The 22,945-nt window shown below is 54.6% G+C and overlaps 2 long non-coding RNA genes across 2 annotated transcripts in view; one reads left to right on the top strand and one right to left on the bottom strand.

Moving 5' to 3' along the window:
- LOC118923710 (uncharacterized) overlaps window positions 1-11,165 on the top strand; it is a 50,653-nt gene extending 39,488 nt beyond the window's left edge. The window contains exon 5 of the long non-coding RNA XR_008992659.1: window positions 11,031-11,165. This is a non-coding gene — a long non-coding RNA (uncharacterized LOC118923710). The remainder of the gene's footprint in view (window positions 1-11,030) is intronic.
- Window positions 5,021-12,222, bottom strand: LOC130679626 (uncharacterized). Its single transcript, XR_008992661.1, has 2 exons — window positions 11,709-12,222; window positions 5,021-5,306 (listed from the first exon to the last, which is right to left on the bottom strand). It is a non-coding gene; the product is annotated as an uncharacterized LOC130679626 (long non-coding RNA).
- Between the last annotated feature and the right edge of the window lie 10,723 nt (window positions 12,223-22,945).

Below are 22,945 nucleotides of genomic sequence, written 5' to 3'. Positions count from 1 at the left end.
CTCCAGTGCTGTTTCTACCCAAGCAGCTACGTGGACTTGAGCAAGCTGCCCTCCTGGGACCTTACTGTCCTTATCTGTGGCATGGGTCTGCCTGTTTCCCAGACCACAGAGAGGGCAGGTGCCAGTGCCTGTCACAGTTGAGTACTGAGACCTCTCCAGAGGCTTTTCTGCCAGGAGAAAAATGCTGGGTGGACTGAGTAGTTAGCTGAGGGTCTGGCAGGATCACGGGTGGGATGGAGCTCCCCAGCCCAGGCCATTAGCCATGCAAAGCCCGAGGCTCCTGTGCTGCCAGCTTCACTTGGAATAAACAAGCAGCACTTGGGTGGAGCGGGTAGAGTCGAGGGGGGAGGCCCCAGCTGGTTCCCGGGTGCAGGCATGGCTAGTGCATGAGAAGACCCGGGGGGCTCATTACTGGCTCTGCTCCCCCAACCCTCTCTCCTCTCCCGACAGGGAAGCGGGACCATCAGATATTCAGAGCAGAAGACGCGGAGCTGACAGGCCAGGGAAAGATGCTCCTCCTGGCCTCCAGGTCATGCCCAGGCTGGTGCAGGGGGACCCTGGAGCCCGTACCCCCTCTTTTAATCCCTTTTCCTCTTCCTGGCCTGCCCTTCACCTGCTTCTGGCTTACCAATTTTTCTTCTTTTTCCTTGTTCTGCCCTCTGTCAGGGCTCATTCGTCCCCCCTTAGCAGTCCTCTCTTTCCCTTTATTCATTTAGGGACTTAATTGACCACCTCCTCCTTACTGGGCCTGGGCTCTGGGCAGATGCCCAGGATGTTTGGTGGAATGGTTTGCAAGAGCTGGTTTTCCTCAAGTGAAAATACCGCTGGAGTTCAGTATATAAAGCAGAGCAGGGAGAGCTGTGCTATCCTGGCCTTGCCCTCTTGGGCCCATGGTGGGTGTGGGGTGTCCTCAGACCCAGCGTGGAGAGGGGTTTGCCCAAGGTCACTCAGCAGGTCGGGAGCAGAGCTGGGACTGGAACCGGGTTGCAAGGTCTCTTTGTCCCTGATGACCTGTGTCTGCTTCCGTTGGGCTCTAACTTCCCATCAAGCTCGGCTTGGTCTCTGCCCGCGGGTCTGAGCCTTTCTTTCTGCCCACCAGGCTTGTGCTGGGGCATCTCCAGTGCTCTCTGAATATGGGTTGAGGCCAGGGGTTGACAGAGGACCCAGGTGGCATCCAGGTGAAGTGGATATTGAGGACAGGGCAGCCATGGCAAAGAAGCCCCCCAAGGGGACATTGATAGCCACTGTGGTCTTGGGAGAGTAAGAAGAGAAGCAGGAAGTAGAGGTAGGTAGAACCCCTTCTCCTTGCCCAGGAGGGCTATCGTAAACAGATGTCAGGTATCCATCTCCAAGAACACCTCAGGCCCTGCCACACTGTGTAATCCATTCTACAGCTAGTGGGGGAGTTTTACTGTCCTCGTTTCCCCAGAACAAAACTGAGGCTTTGTGAAGTTCATTGCCATGCTCAAGGTTGCACAGCCAGTGACAGTACTGGGATCTGAAAGCAGTGTGGCTCCAGAGCCAGGCCCAACAACTCCCTTGGAAGGGGTTTGGTGGCTCTGGGATGTGTCGGGGAGCCTGGAGCTCTTGAAGTACCAGCAGCTAACATGGCCCTTTGTCTTCCCTGCCCATATTCCCCACCCTAGACACCTCGTGGTCATGCTGACTCAGGTCTGTCCAGGGGATGAGAGGGATCTTGCAAAGAGGGCCTGAAATGCAGCACCTGGCTATCCTCTCAGTTGGATGCCTCTAGTTGTCTGCCGCCCCCAGACAAGGAATAATTTCTTGCAAGTTTCTGTAAAAGGCTGTTTTGTTTGATCTTGGAAGCCACATCTGTACAGGCAGGGCCTACAAGATTCAAGATCGCTGGTGAACATTGTCAAGACGTTTGGCCTGATGGAATAATCAGAAGGATATTTCAAGGAGGCTGTGAGTGCCTCTGACATCTGGAGGATCTCCAAGCATTTATATGCATGCTCTTGGGGCCTCTCCCTTGAATTGGGAGCTGGTGCCTCTCTGTCTCATGATGGAATTGCTCTGTACATTTGGCTTTTCAAATCCTGGATGTTCCTAGAGTCTAGAAGTACATTTTGGTGTGAGCCCCCTTGTATGAAAATGAGTGCGATTTCCACCTCTTACCCCTGGCATTAGAGGAAAAAGGGTCCCCTCTTCTCTGGCAGGCCTGGGACCAGTGGGCATCAGGGACTACCTGCTTTTCCTGCCCATGGGCCCCCCTGAGAGGAGCAATGAGTATTTTCCTCCTGGCTTCATTTATCCCAGGAACTTGGAAGTGGGAGAGAGAATTTCCTCATTTCATAAAAATTTAAACTAATGTACAGAGACAGCCGGGTCCTACCTAGCTATTTCCTCTCTCCTGCCCAGAGATAATTCTCTCTCTTCCTGGTGAGAGATAAGGTACTGGAAGAAAACAGACAGCTTATGGTGGGGAATAGTGCGTTTGATGGAAGGAGTGTTATCTTGTGGGAACTCATGGGAAAACTAGCATTGACTGAGCAGTATGTGCCAGATACTTCATATAATGTCATTTCATGTAATTTGTACAATGATCCTGTGAGCTAAAGGATTCCTTTCCCAATTTCACAGGTGGGGAAATTGATGTTCAGAGAGGTGAAGTGACTTACTTCAAGTCACACAGCTGGAGGCTCAAACCTCAGACCCTGTGCCGCTAAGGCCTGGGCTGTGAGTTATGTGGCTTCCCGCAGGAGCGGCAGTTGCTGACAGCCTCGGGGTGACGGGGTCAGGTCCTGGCCTGCTAGCTTGGGGACTCAGACTCTCCTCACTTGGATCTGGGTGAGACCTATTTAGGGGCAGGTGGGGTGGAGTTTGCTGATGGGGGAGCTGGAAGATCGCATCCACCCCATAAGAACCTCGTCCCTTTGCTTGAGCTTTGGGGGAAGAAGGCTTTGGAGTCGAACCTGGCAGGTCTTGATCTTGCATGTTCCCTGATTCATCCCATGCCAGGTTCAGGTAGCTCACATGGTCTACCCCTCAGGGTCCCCATGTGTAAAACAGGGCTTGCAGCAGCGTCTTTCTCTTAGGAGCGGCGTGAGGGGCCATGAGTCAATGATGTCTGTTGCCTGAGCCCAGTGCATGGCTCCTCTCTGTGAATCCTTTCCGGAGCCACACTCCTCTACATTCTGTGATCTCACTTTGATGTATTGTCTGCCCACCACAGCTCTGTGAAGAAAAGGGGTCTGTCTGTCACTCTCCCTGCTGGTGGAGGGACAGGGTCTCCTTTGGCCACCACAGGGCCTTTGCTGTGCCCGCTCATCAGATGTGTGTGTGTCAGCAAGGTCCCTCCCACCCTGGAGTCCCAGCTGCCCTGGGGAGCTCCCTGGCATAAAGGTTGTGTGCTTCCCCAGGGAATGCTGAAGAGAGGGTGCCTTTCTCCTGAAGCCCATCGGGAGGGGCTGTCCCTGGGAATGTGACCAGGTTACAGAGGGGTCATGATGCCCAGTGCATGCCCATGGATCTCAGAACTTCCTGGGGCTTCCCACAACTTGGAAGAGATGTATCTGAGCCTTGAGGGAATTATGAGTCATCTCAGCAGCATGGACAGGAGGTCTGCTCTGACCAGAGCCTGGCAGTGGCAGGCTGACCTAATGAAGGAAGCTTCTGCTGAAAGAAGGCATTCAGGTGGGCGGGTATCCAGTATTGGGAAGGTCCCAGGACAAGAGGTGGGGCACAGTCACAGTGAGGCAGGGAAGAAGTCCTCGGCCCTCAAGAGTTGCTCTGTCATGTATTTCTCCCCACAGCCTGGGAGGTGTAGGTGTGGGAACCTCTGTGTTATCGGGGAGAGAAGTGAGGCCCAGAGAGGTATGTCTTACATCTAAAGGCACACGGATAGCGGAGCGGCCTCAGGGAAGCCAGATCTGTCTGGCTCCAAGGCCTGCAGCATTGCCTCTCTCCTTGGAGTTCGGGTGCTGGCGCTGGACGTGCCTGCTCACTGCATCACCAGCTGGTGTCGGCTCTCAGTAACAGGCCGGAGAAGCCAAGCGACAGCTGAACAGGCTCTGGGTGGAGGAGACAGCCAGCACCCGGGGTCATAGGGAGAAGGCCATGACAGGGGCTCACGGGGCTGACTTCTTGGGGGTCCCTTTTAGCCTGGGCAGTTGAGGAGTCTCTGGGGCAGAATTTGGGGCTGTATTTCAGACCATAGTTCGTCCGTGCTCACATCCACCTGTCCCGCCTGAAGGGCTCTGCCAGGCTTCCTGTCCTCTCCCACTGGAGAGCTGGTGCCGGCTGCTTCCCTTCCTCCTCTCTGACCCCTGGACCTGGAACCCAGACAGATAGGCACCTCCTGTGCTTTCAAGCCTGGCTGTACTGGACAGGTTAAAATGTTTTATTTAATTCAGCAAACATGCCTGTGGCCAAGAGAGTGTCTCAGTTAATCAGAGGCTTCTCCCCTCAAGGAGCTCACAGTTCAGGGTTGGTGTGAGACAAACGACCAGGCCATCACAGTGGGACATGTCTGTGGATGGAGACGTGAGGGTGCAGTGAACCCAGCCTGAGGAATCAGAGAGAACTGCCCTGGGAAGGGATGTTTAAGTGAGGTTTGAAGAAGAAACAGCTGGGATTAGGATCCCCAGGCCCCTGTGCACAGCAGGGGGTCCAGGACACCCAGGGCACCCCCTTCTCCATACAACCAGGCCTTTGGTTAATCACTGAGATGTCAGCATTGCTGACGGTGAGGGTGCCAACTGGGGGATTTCTATAGCGTGGAGACTGTTGTTGGATTTGAATCAGAAGTGTCTCATTAAAGCTGGGCAGTACAGAGCTTCAGTCCTGCTGGAATTGGAATCTGGAGGGTTAGGGGAGTCAGGGAATCCGTATTTTAAACCAGAAGCTTGTCCACAGAGCCCAGTTTGAGGACACTGCTTTAGGAGGGGCACATGTTCTCCTTGAACCCAGCCCATGCTTGATACAATGGAGGCACTCAATAAGTAAGAAGCAAAAGCAATGGAGAAAATAAAATAAAATAAAATATAACAAAAGAAAGTAAAAGCAAAGAGATGTATACTTTGTGCTTCTCTGTACGAGACTATCTCTCTGGGGAGACAAACCATCCACATGGAAAAGACTCACATCTGCTCAGCCTGGGAGCCACAGCGGACCCGCCCTGCTGAGGCACGTCCAACATTCGCTGCCCAGATCAGACAGGCAGGGCTGAGGGGAGTCCTGGGAGGAGGAGCGGGATGGCGTCAGGGGGGCAGGACACGTTCTCCACCACTCTTGTCGAATCCAGTTCAGCCAGGAGTGCCTCCTGTGTGCTGGCCCTGGGCTAGCTGCTGAGGGCACGAGAGAGAGAGAGAGAGAGAGGCGGTCTGTGCCGCCTAAGAAGTAAGTGCTTAGAAAGGGAGACAGACTTGTAAATACGAAACTACACCAGGGTATGATACATACAGAGAGAGCATGGCATAGGGATTAAAATCTGGGCTCCGGAATTGGGCAAACCGAGATCTCAGTGCCATCGTGGCCCAGCTGGGGAACCTGGGGCAAGTTCCTAACATCACCCAGCGTTGGGCCCTTGTCTGCAAAGTGGGATCATTTTAGCACATAATGCAGAGAAAGTGATTAACTGTGTCAGGGTAGGGATCAGAGGTAGTCAAGCCAGGACAGAGTTTTGAAGGGGGAAAATGAGTTCATTAGGCAGGTGAGGATGCAGGGGCTTTGCAGGCAGTGGGAACATGCTGTACAAGGACTTTCTGAAACACATAGCAATGTATTGTCTTCAAGGATATGGTCAGAGAACCTTAACCACCTGGGAGTGGCTAGAGGTGAGAAGGATGGGAAAGGAGTGGAGATGCAGCCGTGGTCCTGTTGGGGAGGGTGCTAAATGCCATGTCATCGATGGAGCTTTCTGGGATGCGATCATGCTGCCGCTTTCTGATGCTGCACTCATGGCAGATATTGCTAATCAGTCACAGAAGCCAGGATGTGACTTTGGCATCCTTATTGAATCTCTAGGCAGCCACGACCAACTGATTGTCATTGACCTGTCAGCTGAAGTCTGTTTGTCATCCCCGAGAGAGGACTGGACGCTGGTCCCCCCCACAAGCCACTCACACATCCCTGCCCCAGCTGGGAGTCTTATCAGGCCTTTCCTGTCTTTGCCACATTGTGCTGTGGGCCGGCAAGCCATAGCCTTTCCTCGTGTGAGGCCCGCCTTCGCTGGGTCCGTGTCCCACCCACAGGCCTAGGAGGCAGCGGCGGCAGCCTGCCGCGGGGGGTCTGGCTGGCCCGGGGCTGTTGCGCCCAGCCCTCCCCGCGGAGCCCGGCGTACGGCCCGCCCTGGCCAGGCTTCCCGGGAGAGCGCGGGCGGGTCTCTCCGCGGGGTCTGGCTCTCTTTCCACCCGCAGCAGCTGTTGCCCAGCGTCAGCACACTGGGCTCACGGACAACTTTCCAAGCTTGCCCAAGATATTTCTAGTTTGGGAAGAACCTCAAGGGGCATGTGGAAGTGAGGGATGTGGTCGGGGTGGGGCTCGCTTGAGACGGGCCCCTGCAGCGGGGGGCCGGGAATAACCCAGCCGACACCGCATGGCACAGCCACGGTCCATGTCAGCAAACCTTATATTTGGAGAGGAAGGAATGAAGGGCAGATGGTTTTCAGGGAGCCTAGATTCAAATCCTGGCTCTGCTACCTACCGGCTCTACCACTTGTCTTCTCTGTGCTCCAGTTTTCTCATCCATGACATGAGGTTAATAGTAGCAGCTACTCACGGGTTTGTTTCAGGGATTAACTGGATGAGTCTGAGGGAAGCACTGGTGCTTAGTAAGCACAAAACAAAGATTACTTCTTAGAAGGAAGGAAGGACAGAAGGTGTACACAAAGGGCTTGTGAGAAGGAGAAGTGCGTCTGGACTGACCTTTGCAGTAGGTAAAGCTCGCTGCAAGCTCAGTGCCTCCCCTCAGCTCTCAGGGGCCCCGTGGCCTGTCCCGCCTCCATGTCACCCCCAGGACAAACCTTGCTTCTCCTCGCTGACTCTGGCCTCCCTGCTCCCCAAAGGCATGGGGCTCCTGTGAACTCCCCCTAGCCTGGTGAAATAGGAAATTGATCTCCCTTTAATCTTATGCTTCATGTAGAGAATTCCACTCTGCAATTAGATAAGGAAATTAACCTGCCACGAATTTTCTGTTGGCCAATTCTGGGTTTCAGCATTTTCAACCCTGCTTTTCCAACTGTCTTTAGCTGAGGGAAACAAAGACCTAATCTCTTCTCCAGCCTTGTTTAGTCTGTGTCTTCAAAAACTGAATCACACTGGTATTTTGCTTTACTGGTTTGGGAAGAAGGGAGGAATGAGGTTTCCTCATCTCTCCCAGAGGTCATGGGCTCCAGCCCTGTCACCCCAGCCTCTCCCCAGCTTTCTGGGTGTGAGGGGATAAGGGCCCATTATTTGTTTGCTCACTCCGAGTCTAAGTGTATCAGTCAGTGACAAGATGACTGACAGCTGGGCGGTGGAGGACTAGGACCCTAGTATATCCTGAGCATCTACTATGGCCGGGCACAGGGTAGGCTTTCATATTAGCTCGGTTACTTCTCCAGAAACATCAGGAAGGGGCCATATTATGCTCCCCATTTTACAGGTGGGAAAACTCAGGCTAAGGAAGGTTAAGTCACTTAATCAAGCCACAGTAAGGCAGCAGTGAAGCTGGGATTCCCGCTCAGCTCTGGCTGACTCCAAAGCCAGTTCTCTTTCTGTCCTGCCTGCAGCCTCCTGCGGAAAGGTGAACAGAGTGGACTCCAGCCCCAGTGAATGGGCAGGGGGCTGCCAGCCCGGCAGCTCCGTTCTTCCCACGGCTGCAGGCAGACAAGGACGACTTGAGGACAAAGTTACAGGCGCGGGCAATGACAGAGGGCTCCTGAGCCACAGGGACTGGATTTTCCTGGAGGGGTTTTCCACTGCCTCAGGTACCCAGGTAGATTGGACCCTGGACAGGCAGATTCCCCCCCCACCTGTGGGTCAGGGGTGGATGTGCAGTGGGCCGGGGGTGCGCTGGGACCTGTGGGGCAGCAGAGGCCAGGGCCATGCAGCTGTCAGGAGTCTCAGGCTGGCTGTGCCAGGCATGGGGCAGGAAGTGGTTTGTGGGGAGGGAGACCAGGCTGAGGCCGTGCGGTGTGGCTCTGCCCGAGGCTTCTGCTCTGGAAACCTGACTCATTTGGGCAAACACCAGGCTCCCCCTTCTCCAGGGGGCAGTCAGTGCAATTACAGTGTAACTCCAACGCAGAGGCTGAACCGGCCTCAGGAACCCGAGGCCGCCGCATTGGTCAGTGGTCTCGCCGTGGGCTGGTTGGGTGGGGGTGTTTGGAAGGGCGAGTCCATGCAGCCTGGAGCTAGGCTGAGCAGCAGGAGGAAACAGGCCGTGTGCTCTGCCTGCGGGGCTGGGGCTGCTCCCCCGGAGGCCTTGCTCGGAGCCCCAGCTTGGTTCTGACTCACCATGTGAACTTGGTCAGGGCCTTTTCTGTCTCTGGGCCTCACTTTCTTTCTTTATCTCTAAGATGAGGTTTCCACCAGCTCTGAGAGTTAGATGACTCTCCCCTGCCCCCCCCAATCAAAGAAGCATGCAAACCACAAGGGAACAAAATAACAACACGGAAAACCACAGCTAACAAGGAGTAGCTGCCGGAGAGGTGCTAGGCCTTGCTCTGAGCCCTTTGCAGGATTTCTATAATCCCTCCAGCAGGCCTGATGAGTGCATTTCACAGATTCAGAAACAGATGGGAATATTCATGGGATCCACGGATGGGGCCCCCCGGCCCACACACCGCAGACAAGGGGAAATCTGGAGTGCAGCAAGGTGCTGCCAGACGCCACCTGCCCAGTGACCCTGCTGACGTGCCTTACCCTAGTGCCACTGGTCTGCATTGTCACCTCCTTCCCATGCTGCCTCCTCAGTCACTAGAGTCATGACACATGGATAAGAAATTTCTTTCCCTGATTATTCTGGGGAAAAGGAGCGCTGGACCCTGCCGCACAGATATTCTGCTCTTTTCTGGGTTGTCTCTCACCTGACTGCCGGTGCTCCCCGACTCCCCGCTCCTCCCATCAGATCCCAGGGTGACAGAACCAAGGGGCACCTTATAGACCAAATGGAGTAAAGCTCTGGCCAGCTCCAGGGAGCATCCTCAGTGGGCCGGGAGGGCTGCACATGCCCAGCTCTGAGGGCCGCCTGCTGCTTCTGCTGGGTCCACGGTCATCTGTGTGTTCTGTGTGCAGTATTTTGTGAAGAAAGTGTTGTCCTACACAAAACAGATTTGAATATCTCTGAAGGAGTCCAACCCTCCCATTTAATGGGTGGTGAAACTGAGGCCCAGAGAAGGGAAATGACCTGACCCACAGGCATTTGACGGTAGAGCTGGGACTAGAACTCAGGGGTCCTGACTTACAGCTCTGTGCTGTGCACCTTCCAGAGCTCTGGTCAGGCATGGCTGGGCTTGGGGTTGGACCAGGAGTTGCCTGTCTTGAGCAAGGATGAAGATCCTTGGCTGTCAGAATCTGCAAGCAAGACCTTTTGGATTCCACTAAGCAGGGCATGGCTACTAAAGTAGGGTAAAGCCCAGCTTGCATTTTCCAGTTTTATTGAGATATAATTGACATATAATATTGTGCAAACTTAGGGTGTGCAATGTGATGACTTGATCCAAATATAGATTGTGAAATGTTTGCCACAGTCAGGTTAGTTAATACCTCCTTCACCTCACATAGTTACCATTTTGTTTTTATGGTGAGAACATATAAGATCCACTCTCTTAGCAACTTTCAAATACACAACACAGTATTATTAAGTATTGTCACCAGGCTGTACATTACAGCCCTGGAACATATTCATTTTGTAACTGAAAGTTTGTACCCTTTGACCCTTTCCCTCTGTACCCCACCCTGCAGCCCCTGGCAACCATCTGTATTCTCAGTTTCTGTGTTTGATGTTTTTAGATTCCACATGTGTGTGAGATCATACAGTATTTGTCTTTTTCTGCCTGACTTATTGCATTTAGCGTAATGCCCTCAAGGTCCACCCATGTTGTTGCAAATGACAGGATTTCTTTCTTGGTTATGGCTCAATAATATTCCATTATATATGTAAACCACATTTTCCTTAGCCATTCCTCTGTTAATGGATACCAATTTGCATTTTTCTCTTGGGGAAAGTGGCTCAGTTCTGGCTAGAAACAGCAGATCTTCTAGATGAGACAATGCCAGCAAAGCATTTAACAAGAGTGTCTGCATACAATTGGTGTTCAAAACTGCTAACAGGCTGAACAACTGTTGGCCTCTTCAGAATCACCTTCCATTGACTCATGGGGAAGAATCCAAGAGACAAGACTTGGCTCAAGAGCAGGAGGGAAGGCCAGTGTCTCCTTCCAAGGCCAGGAAGCAGAGTATGTGTTGTTCCTTCCTCTTTGCACCTCTCACAACCCTGGCTGAATATTTTGGGGTACACCAGTTTGGGTGTACAAAGACCCCTGATTCCAGACCAGTGACCCTGGTCCTCATCCTAATGTGTCACCAGCTCCTCCCCCTGGGCCTCGATTTCTTCCTCTGTGAAAGGGAGGGGTTGGACCTGATGATGATGGTGGTCCTCAACTTTGGCTGCTCAGAAAATCACTGGGGCAGTTTTCAAAGAATTAGGAGGCCCAGACTTCACCCTAGGTCACCTACACTTCTGTGGGTGCCATTTGAGCATCTGTGTTTTTGATGCTGATGCCTAGTGAAGGGTGAGAACCACTGACCTAGGTGGTTCTTGGGTCCCTGAGGGTTGAATCACAGGGTATGGGTTCTCTACAGACTGCTGCGAGCTGAGCTCTGCATCTCTTAGCATGCTGGAGGTGAGCGGCAGCATTGACCGCGCATCGCCCTCGGCCAGGAGCTGTCTCCGCACGTGGCCAGACATGTCCCTCCTGCTGCGTAACAGGTGCCGGGCGGCCGGCCTCTGGATGCTTGCGGGAGGAGTCCACCCGGGACTGGTCTCCAGGGCTGAGACCCCAGAAACCTCATTCTTCTTCCTGCAGGGCCGTCTGGGCACACTGACTAGATCATGGTGCCCAGGGAGCTCCCAGCTCTGAGGCAGACTCTTCTAGCAGAAGTCAGACCAGCCACAGACCCAGAACTCCCATGCCTCGGACAGAGATCCCGGCAGGCCGCTGGGGTTGGAGATGCGGTGGGAACTCACCGGGGGCCGGCATCCGAGGCAGACTCCCCATAGCCGGTCAGGTTTGCTGCTCTGATCTCGGGGGTCTCCTCTGTGAAAGGAGCCATGTCAGCCACAGCCAACGCCGTGTTAGGTGGCTGCTGTCGGGGTTCTGATAAAGAGGACTTCGGAGAGAGGGTCAGTCGGCCCCAGGGATTAAAGTCGCAAGGAGGATGACAAGAGGGGAATGAAAGCTTATGGAGCAAGGGTCCAATGATGGGCTGGGAAAGGTGAACTCGGGAGTCTTTATACCAGAGAACAGGGTTACCCACAGGCCCACCCACTTCAAATGTATATAGGGCTTCAGATTGTACATAGGTGAGTATCTAAGCGAAGCTCTAAATAAAAAGAATTTGGCAAGGAGCACCCATTTATAAAATATGGATAAATGGAGTCTGTGCGGCTGAGGTGGGGGACGGGCTCCTGGCATTGCCTCTCTGTCTCCTCCTCACCCCCCTGCTTGGTGGCCTCGGCCGGGAACCAGTGAAAAACCACTGACCTGGAGCAGGAAGATCAGCCTTTTCCTTCTCCTTCCGAGATGCAGCTCAGGGGAAGTTAGCCTAAGATGCAGCAAGAGCCCCAAGGTAGGGGTCGGGGAGCGTTTCCGGGCCACGGGTTGCTAGGTCCTGTGTCTGGAGGACTTGGGGTGCTGTTGTCTTTGTCCTCATTAGACGAGCCAATGCCAGCAAAGCAGTTAGCAAGGGTGCCTGCGTACAGCTCTGCTCTGGATTGCTAACTGGGGCTGAAACGGCTGTTTGCCCACTCGGAGTCAAGGGGCGAACCACCGCCTCTTGGGAGACCTGCAGGCCTCCTGCTCGGGGATGGGGGGGAAAGGCGCCTTCTGCAGGCAGGGGCCCTTCCGGCTCTGCCCCTCAGCCCCGTGAGCAAGGGGGCTCTTCTCTCGGGAAAGCTGCCCTCCGACCACTTGGCTGTGCCTTCTGGGGGATGGAGGCTTGGGGTGGGAAATAAAATCCAAGTGACTCCCCTCTCTCTTCCCCGTGTGGACCGGCTGCCAGAGCAGAGCAGGGACAGCCCAGTCAGGTGACAGGCGGCTGAGGAGGACACACGGAGGGGGAGGGAAAGAACGGAAGCCGGCCTGGGGTGGAAACTGAGGGTGAGTGTTTGAGGGGGCAGACGCGGAAGCCACGTCCACACCCAGAGCACATCCCCAGCACCACTGCCCGCCACCTCTGCCACGCAGCCCCTGGCGCACCGCCGTGTCCTCCCAGCTGCCCCGTGCCAGCCCTCCTAAGCAGCTGCTTCTCCCTTCAGCTTATTCTGCACGTGCTTGTCAGAATGATCCTTAAGAAAAGAAGCACATCACCACATCACCCCCCACCTGCTCAGAGCCTGCAGTGGCTCCCACCTTCCTGTCTGGGTCTCCTGCTTCGTCTTGCTCTTCTAGTTAACAGGACTCCAAGGACCTGTTCCTGGGATCCCCGCCCCCCCACAAACTAGCTGCCATTCTCTCCCATTCCCAAATGGCATCGAGTCAGGATTGCCAGATCAAATAGATGACACTTAGTTAAAATTTGAATTTCAGATCAACAACAAATTATTTTTTAGTATAAATACGTCCCAAAGAGAACATTCACTGTTTATCTGAAATTCAAATGCAACTGCACATCCTGTATTTTTATTTGCTTCATCTGGCAACCCTGATCTGGTCCATCCACTCTAGACTTGAGCAGATCAATTATCCTGTGCTTCTGGGCTATTGGAAGATGGTAGAAAGTTATTAGAGGTATTTAATTTTAAATAAATTTAAGTGTGTTTATTTTAAATGCATGCATTTATTTTATTTTAAATAAATCCACTTGCCTCCCCAACGCTTTCTTGCCTTTAGTGACCCAGAGTGTGAAGATCTTAGGAAAGCTGGAGGGGATGGCCTTTCAAGTCAGAAAATCTGGGTTCAAGCATAGGATCTGTCATCCCTGACTGGATCTGGGAGTTTCTTTCACTGCTCTGGCCTCAGTTTACCTGTATGTAGGAGCTAACACTCGATTTGCCTTCCAGGTAACTGTGGGATTCCTGATACATGAGCACACCCCATGCGAACAGTATAGTTATTAAGGTCCTGTTGCCTCGGGGTGCAGAGTCACCCGGATTGGAGGGCTGGGAGGCGCGCCCCAATCCATGAGCTCTGCTCAGGTCAGAACTTGGCCTGGTCTGTGGCTCTGCTGTGAGACTCAAGCCTCTTGACTTCCTGTTTGGCCGTCCATGCAGTTCAAGGTTAAGGTCACCAGGGGTCAGGCTTGCACGTGGATCACTGCGCTCTGCCTTTCATGGGGCTCCAGGGGCCTCCAGTCTGTCAGCTAGAGGGACAGTGAGTGTGATGCCTGGCGCACGTTTTATGTGGCTCCTGGAGCTGCGGGTCTGTGACCTATTGATCTTGAAGGTGAATTGTTCATTCTCGTATTTACATTCTGCTTGGGACCTCCTGGAAGGCTCCCCTTTGACCCTCACCAGGAGACCCCACAGAGGAAGCTGGATTAGGTGGATGGGGTTTGGGGAGAATTCTGGGCAGGGAGTTTGAAGAGAGGTTGGATCCCTATTTTGAAGCTTCTTCTTAGTGTTGTTGCGGCTTGTAATGGCTCCTAAGGCTCAGTTTCTTCTTCAGTGGAATGGGGTAATAATGCTTCCCTTGTCAAGGAGTATGTCAGGATCCCAAGAGCTGACACGTGGCCACTGGACAGGGCTGTTGTCTCTAGGCCAGCCCAGCCCCTGTGTAGAGTGGTTATGTTGAGGGTGGAGACATGACAGAAACACAGGAGAAGAGCCCAGTGCGAGGGCTCATGAGGCACCACGCGGTCCCTTGCTGTGTCCTGGGAGGGAGCACAAAGCTCTGAGGAGGCAGAAAGGGGAGTTCCCTGGCACCTGGCATGATCCCTCACGGGCAGGGGAATGAGCTCAGGGTCACTGGCAGGTGGCTGACCTAGCTTTGTGGCCCTTGGAAATGGGCCGTAGATCGAGTATGCAATGTAGGTGTGCCAGATGAGCTAGGTCGGGGCATGTGGCTGCCGGCTCCCTGGCATTTCAGGTGCAGTTCAGGATATTTCCTGGGCACCTGCCCTGGCCTTGGGAGCTTATCCTTTAGAAGCAGACACAGATGCTTCCAGCGCAGTGTGGGGAGCTGCGAGGCCACTCCCGTCTTGGGTGCCGGCGCCAGAACCAGCACTCAGAAGAGGCTATTCCTGCTCAGGTTGCCCAGCTTCCCCCACGGGCTCACACATCCACCTGCGTGCTGTGCAGGAAGAAAGGCGGATGGCCTGAGGCTCCCAGAAGAGTGGTGCCTTTGAGCCGGGCCCACGCTTGCCCGTAGCCCTGCCTTCCTCCAGGCCCCAGCCCTGCGGCCTCCCAGCGGGTGGACAGGGTGTACTGGGCTCTGTTCTCGGGCCTTTGGCTGTGCTGTCGCTGGGTTGCTCTGGGAAGCCTGAGGGCTCTCCGCTGGGCCCTCTCTCTGGGTGGGTCCTGATGGCCCTGATGGATTGGCTTCTCACCCCCTCTGGGCTGCTGCGGTTTCCTCATCAGCAGAAATGACTCCTCACCCACAATTGCATCAGTCTTTCCACAGACGGAGTGAATCACGTTGCAAGATGTGGTTAAGGACTGTGCCCTGTGCTCTCGTTGGGGGCTGGCTGGGCGCTGGGGCTGAATGTGCTTTGACCTGAACTTGGGAGAGAGAAGCAAAAGCCAGGGAAGGGAATGCCGGGGTGGGGTGGGGTAGGCGTGAGGGTGCGGAAGTCATCCACACAGGCAGGGGAGGGGGCTGAAGCAAGTGTCCAGCGACCTTGACCGTGACCACACCGGGGCACCATGTGGCTTACTACCCCCAGCCCTACCACGACCACGGAGAGGACGAGGAATGAGGAGAAGCTGATTCATCCTCTAATATGCTGCAGGGAGATGACTTGGCTTTGTTTCTTCCTCTTTCTCTGTTTTGAACTCCGTGGCCTACTTCCCCTTCAGCTGACAGGTCGTGGCCCTGGCGGGGAGCGTCCAACCTCAAGACCAGCTTCTTTTCTCTCTCTGCTCACAGGCCCAGCCTATCGCTGCCCTTAGGTGGGAACCATCTTCAGGGAGAGGTGAAAAATCCAACTGGTTAGGGTTTTTATAACCCTCTGCAGAAGCAGAAAGAGGCAACCTTCTCCCCTCCCAAGGCAGCAAGAACTATCCTGCCCATGTTTCAGGCAGATAGGATGAGACCTGCCGGGAACTCGGCGAGCACCTTGCTTGCCTCCTCTCTTTCCACACCCCACAGCCCAGCTGAGCTCATCGCATCAGAACTGCAGGAGCCATCAGCGTCCGCCAGCTGGCCAAGGACAGGAGCAGGCACCGGTGTCCTCTCCACGGGGGCAGGGGCATGTGCCACCATCCAGAGGTGGCCCAGCCGGCATTCCGGAGAAGGACAGGGGTTTCAACCTCAGCAACTCAAGCAGAAGGGACATGGGCAGTGATATTATAAAACCCAAAACACTAGGCCAAAGATAGATGAAATCATGCCTCGAGTGTCCCCAGAACCACAGATATATCTGTGGAAGCCATGAAGTTGGGGTCTGTTTGCTGTGCAGCATAATCCACATGTCCAAACTACACAGATGCCCAGCAAGGAGATTAACCTTGATCCTGAAGGCCATGGGAAGTCAGTGAGGTCTTAGAATGGCAGCGCCCTCGTCCCGTGCTCGGTCTCCCCTCTAGATTGTAAGTTCATGAGTGCAGCAATCTGCCTTTTTTTGTTTTTTCACTGCATAGTAAGCCCAGGGCCTAGCACAGTGCCTGGTACATGATCAGTGCTCATTAAGAATTTGTTCTCTGTCCTTCTACCTCCAGATTCCCTCCTCTCCAATTGATTCTTTCTGTGAACACCATTCACTTCTTCCTTCATGCCTTAATTTCATCCACAAATATCTGCTATGTTCTGGGCACTGTGCTTTGCATATGTTACCTCATTTTTACACTAACCAAGACAGAGAGGCACTTAGCCCATTTTATAGATAAGAAGTGTGAGCCCTAGAGTCTTTCCCTTTCCCCTCTGTTTGTATCCTTCTTTCATTCTTCTCATCTGTACTGGGTACCCTTGGGGGCCAGCAGGCAGTGCTAGAGAGAGAGATGGGATGCATCTAAATATGACAAGGCATGGTTCTGCCCTCAAGGAGCCTTGGTCTTCTGGGGTTGCTGTCATGCCAGTGGACAGAGGCCATCCTTGTGGTGCTTTACCAAAAATATGCATAAGGGTGCAATGGCATGTGGAGGGCCCTTGAGCTGGAACTTGAGAACTATCTCCAGGTGGACAGTGTTGGGAGTGGAGTGGCAAGTGGGATGGGATGGGGAGAACAACATGTAAAAAGACCAAGGGTGGTGGAAGGATTTGGGCTACTTGAGCAACTCAATATGACTAAGATATAAAATGAGTGTGGTAAACTGCTGGGAGGTAATGCAAGAAGAGTAGATAGGGCTTAAATTATGATATTTAAAGGCATTTATAAGGCTACAGATAGCAAGAACATTTTATCTTGGAAGCCAACTGTGATGAACTGGCTGCTTGGAGCACTGTGTTAAGAAGGATTCTGAGGCTGTATCTGGTCTTTTAGGAAATAAAGCTGTGATCACTTGATAATGTCTCCACAGTCCTCACTGCTGGGAATGACAGGAGCATGTCATCTGTTTCCAGCTTCACTTAGGAGCTGTGGAACAAAGGGAGGGTTTTGAGGAGGAAAGTGATGGAGCCTGGAGATGAGATCAGATAGACAGATCATTCATATCTTGCCTGACATCATAGAGCAAATAAATAGAAGATGTGACTTGACTCAGATTTGCCTGACAACAAAGCCTATATTCTTAAAACTTCCCTGCCTTCGGAGAGAACAAGTCCTTTCTTGGCCAGAGAAAGCACATTTCAGTGTGGAGGCTCCAGTTTAGTTTTGTCAATGATCTTTCTTCTTACCGCCTCTTGCTTTCATCTCCTTTCTCTTAGGAACAGTCCCTCCCTGGGGCACGTCCTCTTCCTCTTAGGCCTAGACCATCTCTGCTGTGCCCTGCTGGAGGCAGGACTCCCAGCCGGAGGGCTGTGGCTTGCCCGTGTGCCAAGAGCCCTTCTCAGCTGTGAGGTCAAACCTCAATCAATGAGTAAAACTTATTTATTGGTTGATTCTGTGCACCTATTAAAGGGGTGTCTTCTGACAGAATATTGAGCCGATGTGGGACCCTGGGACAGAAGAGCAGGGCAATGCCAAAGAAGGATGGCGGCGGGCTCTCCTCACGGCGACTCAGACCTCAGGCTGAGAGAGCAGCCACCACCGTGAACCCGGTCAGTCCCACGCCAGAAGGAAAATAGAACCCTGGGGTGTCTCACACCTGCTCAGCCTGTATGTCATTTCCATTAGTTCCGCTCACGACTCATCGGCCAGAGCTCATCACACGCGGCCTCATCAGCTAGCAGGAGTCTGTCCAGTACCTGGAAGGCAGGGAGCCACAGGATCAGGTGAGCGGCTCTGTGGCTCTGCTGCCTCCCACAATGTGCCCTGGGCTGAGCATGAGGCCGCAGAGGGAGGAGATGATGAGCAAAGCTTTGACGAGATGGTTTCCAGCCCAACCAGTCTTTCCAAAATAGCTCTTGCTAAGTAAGGCACCCATGACCTCTGTGCTGCTCTAGCCAGTGGACACTTCTCAGTCCTCATCTCCCTTGACCTGGTGTGTAAGGTCACCCTTCCGTTCTTAATACACGTCTCTTGGCTTCGGCATGTCAGGGTCTGATTCTCTTCCTGCTTGCTAGGTCAGAACTTCCCTGCTGCTTTGCAATTTTCCCCTCCTCTACCTGGACTTACATTTCGGAGTTTCTCCAGGCATGGACCCCCCTTCTCCTCACTAAATGCTTTTCTCAGCAGATCTCATCCACCCTCTTGGCTTGAACTATCCCCTCAACTTCCACCGGACTCGTCTTTCTTTAGAGCTCTGTGCTCATGCAGCTTGCTGTCTGCTTGTTATTTTCTCAAGAAAATTTCAATGTCATCTCAAACTTAACATGTTGAAAACCCGTGCCGTGACCTTCCACCCTCCACCCCTGGGCCCTGAAGCTGGTCTTACGCCCAAGGTTCCTCATCTCACCAAATGGCGACACCATCCATCCCCCTTGCACAAGTGAGAAGCCCTAGAGTCGTCCTTGGCTCTTTCTTCTCTTTCCCACACCCTGTCCTATTAAACCCCTTACCGAGCCCTGTCGGTTTTCCTTCTTGAGTATCGCTCCACTCCATGCATGCTCCTCTGCCTTCACCTCCATCTCCATCTCCTCTCCCATCTCCGTCACTAACTAGTCCACGTGGTCACCGTATTCCATCTGACTGCTGCCCCACAACGGCCCCCAGGCCCATTCTAGCTCCACTCATATGTTCTTCCTGCCGCAACCAGAGGGATCCTTTCGAAGTTCAGATTTGATCCACACATCCCTATCCCCGCGAAAAACACTTGAACGGCCTGCCATTGTTTTTAGGAAGAAGATAGAACTCTTGTGCAAGACCTACATGGTGTGCTTGGCCAGGTTTCTGCTTGCTTCTACTCTTATTTTACTTTCATTACAGTGCCTAGTACAAAGTAGGCACTTGGCAAATATATTTTGAATGAATGAACATACGGTATAAGAAAAATTGGCAATTGGTTCTATGGCAATTAGATTATTTTTACTGTTAAGAAACAGCAGAGATAGCCTGGGATGGCTTTCCTGGACACTGAGGCTGGTTCAGGGGCCCTTAGTAGGGCTGATGGGCATTGATATGGGGTCATTGCTGCGTTCAGAGCACTGGTGCTGGAGCCTGGAGCTGGATGGGGTAATCTTTCGCCCTCTGTCCAGTATTGGGACCCAGCACTGAGAACCAGGCCCTTCCTATCTGTACTGTTTGCCTACTCACTGTTCCTGGCACAAGGAAATACCAGCATGGCAGCTGTTTGTCTTATTCTCAGACTGCCAGGGGACAGTGCGCAGCAGGAGTGAGGAGAAAGGCTCCTAGCTGGGCAGGCAGACAGACGCCTTTCGCAGCCACTTTCTCTCGTCCCGTGAGCAACCAGGGCTCGGGTGGGGAGTCCCCTCAGGGTAGGCTCAGGGGCAATCTCTGTATCTGGGGCTGGGGGTGAGTCAGCCATCTCCCTGTGGTCTGAGGCTGTCAGCAGGAACCGCGACAGTCATTTCTTTCTTTGTGGCTTTGAGGTCTGGGGCACAGGGGGTGGGCTCCTGAGACCCCTGCAGCTGCCTGTGGAGAGTTCAGCCTGTGGGGCCCCAGGGGATTCAGGAGGGTGCTGGGGAGCCCCCGGTGGGTGGGTGGCAGCCTGGCCCACTCCCCACCAGCTGTAGGGCTCCAAGTGTACAGACGGTCTCATTTTATCTTAACTCCCAAGGAAGCCGCTGCTCCCATTTTCCCTAGCTTACAGATGAGGAGACTGAACTTGGGGAATTTAAGGGACTGACCCAAGCTCCCATGGCTGCTACACGGCACCGCCAGGCTCGGGGCTGCACCTGCCTGACCCTGAAGGCCGCCCTCTGTCCTCCGTCCCACACCAGCCCCTCTGGACATGGTAGCTCTTTGAGGGGCCAAGAGGAAGAGGAAGTGGGCATGGGGGGGGGAGCCTGGCAGGAAAGGGATTTGCCCCAGTGATCCAGGCGAGGGCACTGAGTAAACGGGCTTCTCCCAAGAGGGGGGTGGTAGGCAGAATGGAGGGAAGGAATGTGGGGAGCCGAGGCATCCAGAGAGTAGCCAGGAAGGAAGCGGTTACCACTCCCGGCCTGAAGGGACATGGGGAACAGTGTACGGGGGCCTGGTGAGAACGGGGGAGGAGGCTCCGGGTATGAGTGTTCGTGACACCCCCACCTGTCTCCTCCTGCCTTCTCAGTTCCTGCTGGGTCTCCTCATGGCTGAACCCCAGCAGAGACCAGTTGGCAAAGGGTGGGGAGGATACAGTCCCAGAGGCCAGCCTCCTGGGGATAGGACCGATGGAGGTGACAAACGGAGACTCGCCACCACAGAGACCCTGCCCGGGGAGGAGCTGAGGGGCCGCGGGGGCACAGGAGGAGGACTGAGTCCGTGTGCACAGTACCTCCTTGGGTGCCCGTCTCCACAAGCAGGAGGGGACAGGCGGCTGAGCTGCCTTCTCCCCCACGCCTGGCAGAGCTGCCCCACTGCCTCCATCAGGCTCTTCTGGAGTCTGTTCCTTGACTGGCGCCTCCCTAAGGCCGGGGTAAAATCCTGCATCCCACTGGGGGAGCCCAGGGCCGGGACTGGGACTCCTTCATGCACTGCCCTCTCCCTGGGGCCGGCTTCTTAGCTCTCTTCTCAGTTGCTCTCCTCTCCCTTCCCTCAACCCCTCAACCTGGGGTTGACAGCCTGTGGGGTGTGGGCCCTGGTTTCTCTCCTGCTCTACTCTGTCCCCTCCTCCAGCTTCCTTCTCCCTCCTGACGAGGCCTGGGGGCTGACTGAGCAGGCCCGGGAGCCACCTTGAGCACAGCCTCTTCAGGGAGACACACCTCGGGGAGCAGTGAGGGGCTTCCTCAGCCAGTGGAGCCGGAAGTGAAACCACCTGCTCAGCACTTGGAGGAGTGCAGGCTGGTGGCGTGTGTGAGGGGGTGGGGGGAAGGTGGCAACGGGGAGGGAGAGGCCTCCGGCCTGAGGAGAGCTGGCCTCCTCTGTCCTGGAGGCAATTAACCGCCTCTCAGGAATCCCCACTGCTCTGTGGGGGTGGGGGGGGGCACTAAATATTTATGAATTAGTGGAGTTCAGCATGTTTTCTGAGCAGTAAGTTTTCATGATGTGTGTTTGGTGAGCAAGGTGGCTGCCCTGTGAGGGCCTGCTGGTGCATTAATCCCACTGTCATCCCTCCCACCATGCTCTGCTCTGATAAATAAATGTGCCCTTTGAATCAGGACGTGGGGAGAGATCTGCTCTGGGCAGTGAGGTACGGGGTGGGGGGTGGGGATGGTGACCAAGGAGCAGGGCAGGGGGCCAGGGATGCTCCTGTTTGGAGCTGACAGGAAAGATGCCCAAAACCCTTCCAGGGGAGCCAGAGTAGCTGTATCCTAATCGCTGATCATCTCCTCCAGGTGACGCTCCCAGAGGCACTGGGGCCGGAGGAGCCTGAGCAGGCTGTGCGGCGCAGCGCTGAGGGCTTGGCAGGGGCTGTCAGGGGGCCTCTGCGCCTCGTCCTCCAGTCTCCAGACCCCGCCCCGATGTGGTGTCAGGCAGAGGCTCATCTCCACGTGCCAGGCCTCTGCAATGCTGGCGTGCATGAGGCCCACGGGCTGGCCGATGGGGACGGACGGAGCCCTGCAGGGTTCCTCTCTCCCTCCCTGTCACTGATCCATGAAGCAATACAAGGAACAGGCTTGGCCTCATCTGTTTATTGTCACTCAGCTGCAAGGGAGTTACTTAGCCCCTCCGGACCTCCATTCCTCATCAGCAGAAAGGGGGTTAGGCATTCTGGCAAGACTGTGACATGTCAAATGCCACAGGGGTCTCTGGACACCGCCCTTCCCCACAAGTTCCCTGAGGGCTCTTCATGGCAGAGGAGCAGAATGGCCAAAGCAACATGTTGGAAGCTCGGTGCCCAGACCTAGTGCAGGGCTCTGGGAATCTCTGCGCCTTAACCCCAACCAGGGCCCAGGTTTGAGTCTTGCTCTGTCCTGTAAGGAGGGGTGGGAGCAGTTGAAGGGGAGCCAGACAGAGGGCAAGAGAGGGTACTTGCACCCAGACCTAGTGCCCCGGCCAGCCGGAACCCAGGGTCTGGCCCAGCGGCCGTGAGGGGATGGGGAGCAGCTCCCACCCCACAGAACTTGGAGCAGCTCCCTCTGGCGTTGACTCATTGGTGCTTGGGAAGGAGTAAGGGGCGAGGTGGAGTGGGGCTGTGGTGGGAGCTGTGGGGGGGCTCCCCGAGCTCTGATCAGACCCTGGACCTCCACCTAACAACACGTCACGAGGTGGATGAAGTGGGACCAGGAGAGGCACTCCTCGGGAGGAACCTGCAAATGCGAAGGTGGCCGGGGTGGGGTGGGGGGGTTGGAGGGGTGGGCGGGGTGCATGACGGTGAGTGCCCCTTCAGTACTGATGAAATCTGGTTAGGGGGGACACATGGGGATGCTCAGATGAGTGACTTACAGAACAGCAGTGTGGAAATGGGGGATGGGGGAAGAAGAAAGGGGCTCTGCTTCTGCAGTTGCCCCAACCCTGGCCTCAGCTGGAGCTGGGCTCTTCCCCCACCAGCAGAGGTACTCGCGAGCAGAAGCACAGGACTGAGAACCAAGGGCCACTCCTAGGCAGCTAATCACTCTGCCCTTTTGAGCATTACTGCCCCATCTATTAAATTAGTCCCCAGTCTGGATGACCTTCATTAGCTGATAGATCTTAGGCATGTCTTCGGGGCAAGGAGAGGTGATGGGAAAGGGGCAGCTGTGCCCTCGGCTGGACGCAGAGCCCATACCTCTATCTCTCGGGGACTCTCAGCCCTGCTTCCGCCCCTCAGGTCCGCTGCTCATAAAGCAACCAAGGAGGTCCTTGAAGAGACCCAGATCTGATTAGGCACTGCTCAAATCCCATCAACGGCTGCCCCTTGCTGTGAGGATAAAGCCCCCAGTTATTTTCTTGGCCTTCAAGGCCCCTGCCATATTTTCACCCTGGGCCTCCTAGCTCCGCGTGCTCCAGGCTTCCTGACCTCCCCAGCACACCGTCCTCCTGGCTTTGGGCTCTTTGCTCCTACCATTCC

The sequence above is a fragment of the Manis pentadactyla genome, chromosome 11, assembly GCF_030020395.1.
Source record: "Manis pentadactyla isolate mManPen7 chromosome 11, mManPen7.hap1, whole genome shotgun sequence".
In the NCBI taxonomy this organism is placed as follows: domain Eukaryota; kingdom Metazoa; phylum Chordata; class Mammalia; order Pholidota; family Manidae; genus Manis; species Manis pentadactyla.
This window is presented reverse-complemented; position numbering and strand designations above follow the sequence as displayed.